The following is a 9880-nucleotide window of genomic DNA, read 5'->3' as shown; positions in this document are numbered from 1 at the left end:
GTCAACGGGTCTGCAGCATTCAGATCCGTATGTACTTCGCAAATTTCTATGTCATCTTGTAGATGCAACTACTACGCTACATTTGGGGCCATTTCAAATAACTGTTCTACTTGGAGCTATTCTAAATTGTTGCTCCATTATACGTATCCGGTATCTCTACTCAGAGCTATCCGGATAGGTGTTAAGCTTGCATCGACGTAACTCTTTACGTCGAACTCTTTATCACCTCCATAACCGAGAAATATATCCTTATTCCTCTAAGGATAATTTAGACCGCTATCTGGTGATCTACTCCTAGATTACCTTTGTACCCTCTTGCTAGATATGTGGCAAGGCACACATCAGGTGCGGTACTCAGCATGGCATACCGTATAGAGCCTATGACAAAAGCATAGGGGACGACCTTCGTCCTTCCTCTTTCTTCTGCCGTGGTCGAGCTTTAAGTCTTAACTTCATACCTTACAACTCAGGCAAGAACTCCTTCTTTGACTGATCCATCTTGAACACCTTCAAGATCATATCAAGGTATGTGCTCATTTGAAAGTACCATTAAGCGTTTTTGATCTATCCTTATAGATCTTGATGCTCAATGTTCAAGTAGCTTAATCCAGGCTTTCCATTGAAAAACACTTTTCAAATAATCCTATATGCTTTCCAGAAATTCTACGTCATTTCTGATCAACAATATGTCAACAACATATACTCATCAGAAATTCTATAGTGCTCCCACTCACTTCTTTGAAAATACAAGTTTCTCATAAACTATGTATAAACCCAAAATCTTTGATCATCATCAAAGCATACATTCCAACTCCGAGATGCTTACTCCAGTCCTTAGAAGGATTGCTGGAGCTTTGCATACTTATTAGCATTTTTCAGGATTGACAAAACCTTCCGGTTGTATCACATACAACCTTTCCTCAAGAAAATCGTTGAGAAAACAATGTTTTTGACATCCTATCTGCAAGATTTCATAAATAATGCAGTAATCGCTAATATAATTCCAACAGACTCTTAGCATCACTACGAGTGAGAAAGTCTCATCGTAGTCAACTCCTTGAACTTGTCGGAAAACATCTTAACGACAAGTCGAGCTTTCTTAATGGTGATACTTACCATCATTGTCCGTCTTCCTTTTAAAATCCATCTGTACTCAACAGCCTTACGACCATCGAGCCGTTCTGCCAAAGTCTACACTTTGTTTTCATACATGGATCCTCTCTCGGATTTTATGGCCTTGAGCCATTTATCGGAATCCGGGCCCACCATCGCTTCTCCATAGCTCGTATGTTCATTGTTGTCTAGTAACATGACTTCCAAGATAGGATTACGTACCACTCTGATGTAGTACGCATCCTTGTCATCCCACGAGGTTTGTTAGTGACTTGATCTGAAGTTTCATGATCACTATCATAAGCTTCCACTTCAATTGGTGTAGGTGCCACAGGAACAACTTCCTGTGCCCTGCCACACACTAGTTGAAGAGACGGTTCAATAACCTCATCAAGTCTCCACCATCCTCCCACTCAATTCTTTCGAGAGAAACTTTTCCTCGAGAAAGGACCCGATTCTAGAAACAATCCCTTATTGCTTTCGGATCTGAGACAGGAGGTATACCCAACTGTTTTGGGTGTCCTATGAAGATGCATTTATCCGCTTTGGGTTCAAGCTTATCAGCCTGAAACTTTTTCACATGAGCGTCACAGCCCCAAACTTTTAAGAAATGACAGCTTAGGTTTCTCTAAACCATAGTTCATACGGTGTCATCTCATCGGAATTACGTGGTGCCCTATTTAAAGTGAATGTGGTTGTCTCTAATGCCTAACCCATAAACTATCGTGGTAATTCGATAAGAGACATCATGGTATGCATCATATCCAATAGGGTGCAGTTATGATGTTCGGACACACCATCACACTATGGTGTTCCAGGCTGTATTAGTTGTGAAACAATTTCCACAATGTCTTAATTCTGTGGCAAACTCGTAATTCAGATATTCATCTCTATGATCACATCATAGATCTTTTATCCTCTTGTCACGACGATCTTTCAACTTCACCCTGAAATTACTTGAACCTTTCAATAATTCAGACTCATGATTCATCAAGTAAATATACTCAACATCTACTCAAATCATCTGTGAAGTAAGAACATAACGATATCCACTGCACGCCTCAGCACTCATTGGACTGCACACATCAAAATGTATTACTTCCGGCAAGTTGCTTTCTAGTTCCATTTTACTGAAAACGAGGCTTTCAGTCATCTTGCCCATGTGGTATGATTTGCATGTCTCAAGTGATTCAAAACCAAGTGAGTCCAAACAGTCCATTTGCATGGAGTTTCTTCATGCATATACACCAATAGACATGGTTCGCATGTCTCAAACTCTTCAAAACGAGTGAGCCCAAAGATCCATCAACATGGAGCTTCTTCATGCGTTTTATACTGATATGACTTACGTGGCAGTGCCACAAATAGGTGGTACTATCATTACTATCTTATATCTTTTGGCATGAACATGTGTATCACTACGATCGAGATTCAACAAACCATTCATTTTAGGTGCAAGACCATTGAAGGTATTATTCAAATAAACAGAGTAACCATTATTCTCCTTAAATGAATAACCGTATTGCGATAGACATAATACAATCATGTCTATGCTCAACGCAAACACCAATCTCGATGGTAGAGGGAGCGTGCGATGCTTGATCACATCAAGCTTGGAAAAACTTCCAACACATATTGCCAGCTCACCTTTAGCTAGTCTCCGTTTACTCCGCAGCCTTTTATTTTGAGTTTACTAACATTTAGCAACCGAACCGGTATCTAATACCATGGTGCTACTAGGAGTACTAGTAAAGTACACATTAACACAATGTACATCCAATATACTTCTATCGACCTTGCCAGCCTTCTCATCTACCAAGTATCTAGGGTAATTCTGCTCCAATGACTGTTCCCCTTATTACAGAAGCACTTAGTCTCGGGTTTGGGTTCAACCTTGGGTTTCTTCACTAGAGCAGCAGCTGAATTGCCGTTTCATGAAGTATCCCTTCTTGCCCTTGCCCTTGCCCTTCTTGAAACTAGTGGTTTCACCAACCATCAACAATTGATGCTCCTTCTTGATTTCTACTTTTATGGTGTCAAACATCGAGAATATCTCAAGGATCATCATATATGTCCCTGATATATTATAGTTCATCACGAAGCTCTAGCAGCTTGGTGGTAATGACTTCGGAGAAACATCACTATCTCATCTGGAAGATCAACTCCCACTCGATTCAAATGATTGTTGTACTCAGACAATCTGAGCACAAGCTCAACAATTGAGCTTTTCTCCCTTAGTTTGCAGGCTAAGAAAATCATCGGAGGTCTTATACCTCTTGACGTGGGCACGAGCCTGAAATCCTAATTTCAGCCCTCGAAACATCTCATATGTTTCACGACGTTTCAAAATGTCTTCAGTGCCTCAATTCTAAACCGTTTAACTGAACTATCACGTAGTTATCAAAATGTGTATGTCATATGTTCGCAACATCCACAGACGATGTTCGAGGTTCATCACACTGAGCGGTGCATTAAGGACATAAGCCTTCTATGAAGCAATGAGGACAATCCTCAGTTTACGGACTTAGTCCGCATAATTGCTACTATCAACTTTCAACTAAATTTTCTCTAGGAACATATCTAAACAGTAGAACTGAAGCGCGAGCCACGACATAATTTGCGAAGACCTTTTGACTATGTTCAGGATAATTAAGTTCATCTTATGAACTCCCACTCAGATAGACATCCCTCTAGTCATCTAAGTGATTACATGATCCGAGTCAACTAGGCCGTGTCCGATCATCACGTGAGACGGACTAGTCATCATCGGTGAACATATTCATGTTGATCGTATCTACCATACGACTCATGCTCGACCTTTCGGTCTCTTGTGTTCCGAGGCCATGTCTGTACATGCTAGGCTCGTCAAGTCAACCTAAGTGTTTCGCGTGTGTAAATCTGTCTTACACCCGTTGTATGTGAACGTTAGAATCTATCACACCCGATCATCACGTGGTGCTTCGAAACGACAAACTTTCGCAACGGTGCACAGTTAGGGGGAACACTTTCTTGAAATTTTAATGAGGGATCATCTTATTTACTACCGTTGTTCTAAGCAAGAAGATGCATAAACATGATAAACATCACATGCAATCAAATAGTGACATGATATGGCCAATATCATATTGCTCCTTTTGATCTCCATCTTCGGGGCTCCTTGATCATCATCGTCACCAGCATGACACCATGATCTCCATCATCATGATCTCCATCATCGTGTCTTCATGAAGTTGTCTCGCCAACTATTACTTCTACTACTATAGCTAATGGTTAGCAATAAAGTAAAGTAATTACATGACGTTTATGTTGACACGTAGGTCATAAATAAATTAAGACAACTCCTATGGCTCCTGCCGGCTGTCATACTCATCGACTTGCAAGTCGTGATTCCTATTACAAGAACATGATCATCTCATACATCACATATATCCTTCATCACATCCTTTGGCCATATCACATCACATAGCATACCCTGCAAAAACAAGTTAGACGTCCTCTAATTGTTGTTTGCATGTTTTACGTGGCTGCTATGGGTTTCTAGCAAGAACGTTTCTTACCTACGCAAAAACCACAACGTGATATGCCAATTGCTATTTACCCTTCATAAGGACCCTTTTCATCGAATCCGATCCGACTAAAGTGGGAGAGACAGACACCCGCTAGCCACCTTATGCAACTAGTGCATGTCAGTCGGTGGAACCAGTCTCACGTAAGAGTACGTGTAAGGTCGGTCCGGGCCGCTTCATCCCACAATGCCGCCGAATCAAGATTGGACTAGTAACGGTAAGCATATTGAACAAAATCAACGCCCACAACTACTTTGTGTTCTACTCGTGCATAGAAACTACGCATAGACCTGGCTCTGATACCACTGTTGGGGAACGTAGCAGAAATTCAAAATTTTCTTACGTGTCACCAAGATCTATCTATGGAGAAACCAGCAACGAGGGGAAGGAGAGTGCATCTACATACCCTTGTAGATCGCTAAGCGGAAGCGTTCAAGAGAACGGGGTTGAAGGAGTCATACTCGTCGTGATACAAATCACCGGAGATCCTAGTGCCGAACGGACGGCACCTCCGCGTTCAACACACGTACAGCCCGGTGACGTCTCCCATGCCTTGATCCAGCAAGGAGAGAGGGAGAGGTTGAGGAAGACTCCATCCAGCAGCAGCACAATGGCGTGGTGGTGGTGGAGGAGCGTGGTACTCCAGCAGAGCTTCGCCAAGCACCGCAAGAGACGAGGAGGGAGAGGGGTAGGGCTGCGCCAAGAAGGAGAGGAACTCATGTGTGTTGGGCAGCCTAAACCTCAAGTATTTATAGGGGAAGGGGAGGGGCTGCGCCCCCACCTAGGGTTCCCTCCCTAGGGGTGGCGGCAGCCCCCAGATCCCATCTGGGTGGCGGCCACAAGGGGGAGAGGGGGAGGCGCACCTGGGGTGGGCCTTAGGGCCCATCTGCCCTAGGGTTTGCCCCCCTTCCCTCTTGGAGGCGCCTTGGGCCTTGGTGGGGGGGGCGCACCAGCCCACCTGGGGCTGGTCCCCTCCCACACTTGGCCCATGCAGCCCTCCGGGGCTGGTGGCCCCACTTGGTGGACCCCCGAACCCCTCCGGTGGTCCCGGTACACTACCGGTAAAACCTGAAACTTTTCCGGTGACCAAAACAGGACTTCCCATATATAAATCTTTACCTCCGGACCATTCCGGAACTCCTCGTGATGTCCGGGATCTCATCCGAGACTCCTAACAACATTCGGTAACCACGTATATCTATTCCTTATAACCCTAGCGTCATCGAACCTTAAGTGTGTAGACCCTACGGGTTTGGGAACCATGCAGACATGACTGAGACGTTCTCCGGTCAATAACCAACAGCGGGATCTGGATACCCATGTTGGTTCCCACATGTTCCACGATGATCTCATCGGATGAACCACGATGTCGAGGATTCGATCAATCCCGTATACAATTCCCTTTGTCTAGCGGTATTGTACTTGCCCGAGATTCGATCGTCGGTATCCCGATACCTTGTTCAATCTCGTTACCGGCAAGTCTCTTTACTCGTTCCGTAACACATCATCCCGTGATCAACTCCTTGATCACATTGTGCACATTATGATGATGTCCTACCGAGTGGGCCCAGAGATACCTCTCCGTCACACGGAGTGACAAATCCCAGTCTCGATTCGTGCCAACCCAACAGACACTTTCGGAGATACCTGTAGTGTACCTTTATAGCCACCCAGTTACGTTGTGACGTTTGGCACACCCAAAGTATTCCTACGGTATCCGGGAGTTGCACAATCTCATGGTCTAAGGAAATGATACTTGACATTAGAAAAGCTTTAGCATACGAACTACACGATCTTTGTGCTAGGCTTAGGATTGGGTCTTGTCCATCACATCATTCTCCTAATGATGTGATCCCGTTATCAACGACATCCAATGTCCATGGTCAGGAAACCGTAACCATCTATTGATCAACGAGCTAGTCAACCAGAGGCTTACTAGGGACATGGTGTTGTCTATGTATCCACACATGTATCTGAGTTTCCTATCAATACAATTCTAGCCTGGATAATAAACGATTATCATGAACAAGGAAATATAATAATAACTAATTTATTATTGCCTCTAGGGCATATTTCCAACAGGTGAATAGGCGATTTTTATGAATTCTTCACTGAGGAATTTGCAGGTGAGTTAATTCCTTAGCGAAGAACTACTAGCAGCGGAATAAGTACTCAAAAGTAAACATAACAGAGCACAAGCATAGTCATCATGATGAAATGAAGACAAGCACAGAGTACAGAAAGCGTAAGCACAGGATAACACAAGATAACACAGGATGAAGACAAACAGACTGAAGAAATTGAACTGAGGAAATTGAGAAAGTCTTCAGTCAAAGTCTTCAAACACAGATACGAACAAGCACTCAACACAGTTATGAGGAAACGAAAGAGTTGAGGAAATAGAACCAGTGAGCTTGGTGAAGACAATGATTTGGTAGACCAGTTCCAACTGCTGTCTCAGTTGTACATCTGGTTGGAGCGGCTAAGTATTTAAACCTGAGGACACACAGTCCCGGAGACTCAGGCCTCACCGTATTCTCCTTGAGGTACGGTCACACAGACCTCGCCCAATCACTCGTGGTAAGTCTTCAGGTGACTTCCGAACCTTCACAAACTTGGTCACTCGGCGATCCACAATTCCTCTTGGATGCTCTAGACCTTGACGCCTAACCGTCTGGAAGAAGCACAGTCTTCAAAGGTAACAAGCGTTAGATCCACGCAGGATCAATATCTTTAGTGATGCTCAATCACTTGGGGTTTGTAGGTGTTTGGGTTTGGGTTTTCCTCACTTGATGATTTTCGCTCAAAGTCCTCGGAGGATGGGATGCTCTCAAATGACAAGTGTTAGTTTCTCTCGAAGCAGCCAACCAGCTAGTGGTTGTAGGGGGTGGCTATTTATAGCCTAGGGAGCAGCCCGACATGATAAGACATAAATGCCCTTCAATGATATGACCGTTATGTGGGTAGATATTTTGGGATAGCTGGCGCATAGCACAGCAACGGTCGGAATTTTGAGTAGCAAAATCCTCAAGGCTATCATGTTCCTCACTGTGTAGGCATTCCGCACTGGCGAATTCCTAACTCCTAAGTCAGAACAAATTCCTCTGAGACCAGAAGAACTTCGTCTCTGTCACTGAAGAATGTGACCGAACTATATGAGATTTCCAATGGCTTCACTCGAAGGGATTGGTAGGTATAGGATTTTGAGTTGAGCATCACATGGAAATTTTTCCTTAGTATTTCCTCGACCCCCTTTAATAGTACGGTGTTTCCTATGACTCAAGAAAGAGAAAAAGAAACTAGGAAAACAAAAGTCTTCATGCTTCATGTTCCTCGAATGAATGCCAACTCTTCAAAGGTCACACCAATTTCTTCACTTTCAAAGTCTTCAGAAATCCAAAGTCTTCAGTTGAAGAACCTCATTTTTAGGGGTCGACTTTCTCTGTAAATTCAAACTCCTCATAGACTTATAGACCTGTGTACACTCAAAAACACATTAGTCCCTTAACCTATAAGTCTTCAATACACCAAAATCACTAAGGGGCACTAGATGCACTTACAATCTCCCCCTTTTTGGTGATTGATGACAATATAGGTTAAGTTTTCAACGGGGATAAACATATGAAGTCTAAAATACTGATATTGAGGAATTTGATTGCAAGATATAGAAGAACTCCCCCCGAAGATGTGCATTATGAGGAATTTTCTTTTGAAGCATTGCACACTTGAAGAGTAGAATCATGGAGATCTCCCCCTATATCTTATAGTTCATACACGCATTTGACATATCATAATGAGGAATTTGAAATGCATGATGAAATATGGTAACCGATGTAATTCAGCATGCGTGCATTAACATATATGAGGAATAAGCATGCAGAAAAGCACATCAAACGTATCAAAGCACCATCGGGTTTAAGTTTATAACTCGATCCAATAAAGTTTCAGAAGAACGAGAGTTGTAACTTAGCAAAAAAAACACCCATATAGACAGACCCGCTTGAAGACTAACTCAAAATTCTCCCCCTTTGTCATCGAATGACCAAAAGGATCGAAAATGAGGACTAACACCCCTGAAGAATATCAAGTTGATGAAGGAGCGCCAGCGTTGTTGGGGTCGTTTGTCGTGGAAGGGCCTACCACGGTGTCGTCCAAGTCTTCGTACTTGTCGTTATCGCGTGATGAAGAATATGAGCTGGACACCAAAGAAGGAACCTTGACCTTCTTGAATTTCTTCGGTGGAGGTGCAGACCAGTCAAAATCTTCCTTGAGACCCATTTTCTTGAGATCTTCTTCACCATACAGATGTGAGAGAATGGCCCAGGTGCGACCGAAGACTTCATGGAGGTAGTAATGGTTTTTCTTCACTGCGTTGTGTGTAGCATTCATGTTGTGAAGAAATGAACCAATCTGACGCTTAACCCATTTATGGTTTCGATCCACCTTCTGGTGAAGACTAAGCAGAAGCTCACGGTCAGTCATCACACGAGGAGCAGTGGCTTGAGGAGTAGACTTGGGTGCATTGGCAGCAGAGTCATGTGTGGCAGAGTCATCATTGGTGGAATAAGATGCAGCTTTGCGAAACTGACCATCCAATGGACGAATGCCTTCATCAATGACTGCAGGAGCCTTGCCCTTTTCATAAGTTGAAGTAAAATCCTGCTTGAGGACTTCAATCGGGGGTAGATAGCTAAGGTGATTCTGAAAATCAGCCTTGTAGTTGAGTGAAGACCTTGTCCTGAGGAATCTCATAATCCAAGGTGCATAAGGTTTCAGCTCAAACGGAGAAAGTGCAGCATTTGCCAGAGTCCTCATGAAGAAATCATGATAGTTGATAGGAATGCTATGAATGATGTTGAATAGCAGATTCTTCATGATGCCAACTATTTCTTCATCAGATCAGTCGTGGCCTTTGATGGGACTCATTGTCCTCGTCAGAATGTGATAGTCTGTTCTGGGCACATAGAGTAAATCCTTCACGAGGAATTTGGTCCTTGGGGCTTGACCGGGCTTCAAAGGCTTCATTAACACTTGCATGTAATGAGCTGTGAGTTCTGGTTCATGATACAGGCAGCGAGCTCCTTCACTGGGTGGACTGATGGGCAGGGCATGAAGCAATTCAGAGGCCGGTGCCTTATAGTGAGTATTTTCGATCATCTAGTCCAAGACCCAGGTGTTGATATCTTCAGGATCACCTGTGA

Source organism: Triticum urartu, chromosome 2, assembly GCF_003073215.2.
Source record: "Triticum urartu cultivar G1812 chromosome 2, Tu2.1, whole genome shotgun sequence".
NCBI lineage: Eukaryota > Viridiplantae > Streptophyta > Magnoliopsida > Poales > Poaceae > Triticum > Triticum urartu.
Note: the sequence above shows the minus strand (reverse complement) of the source record.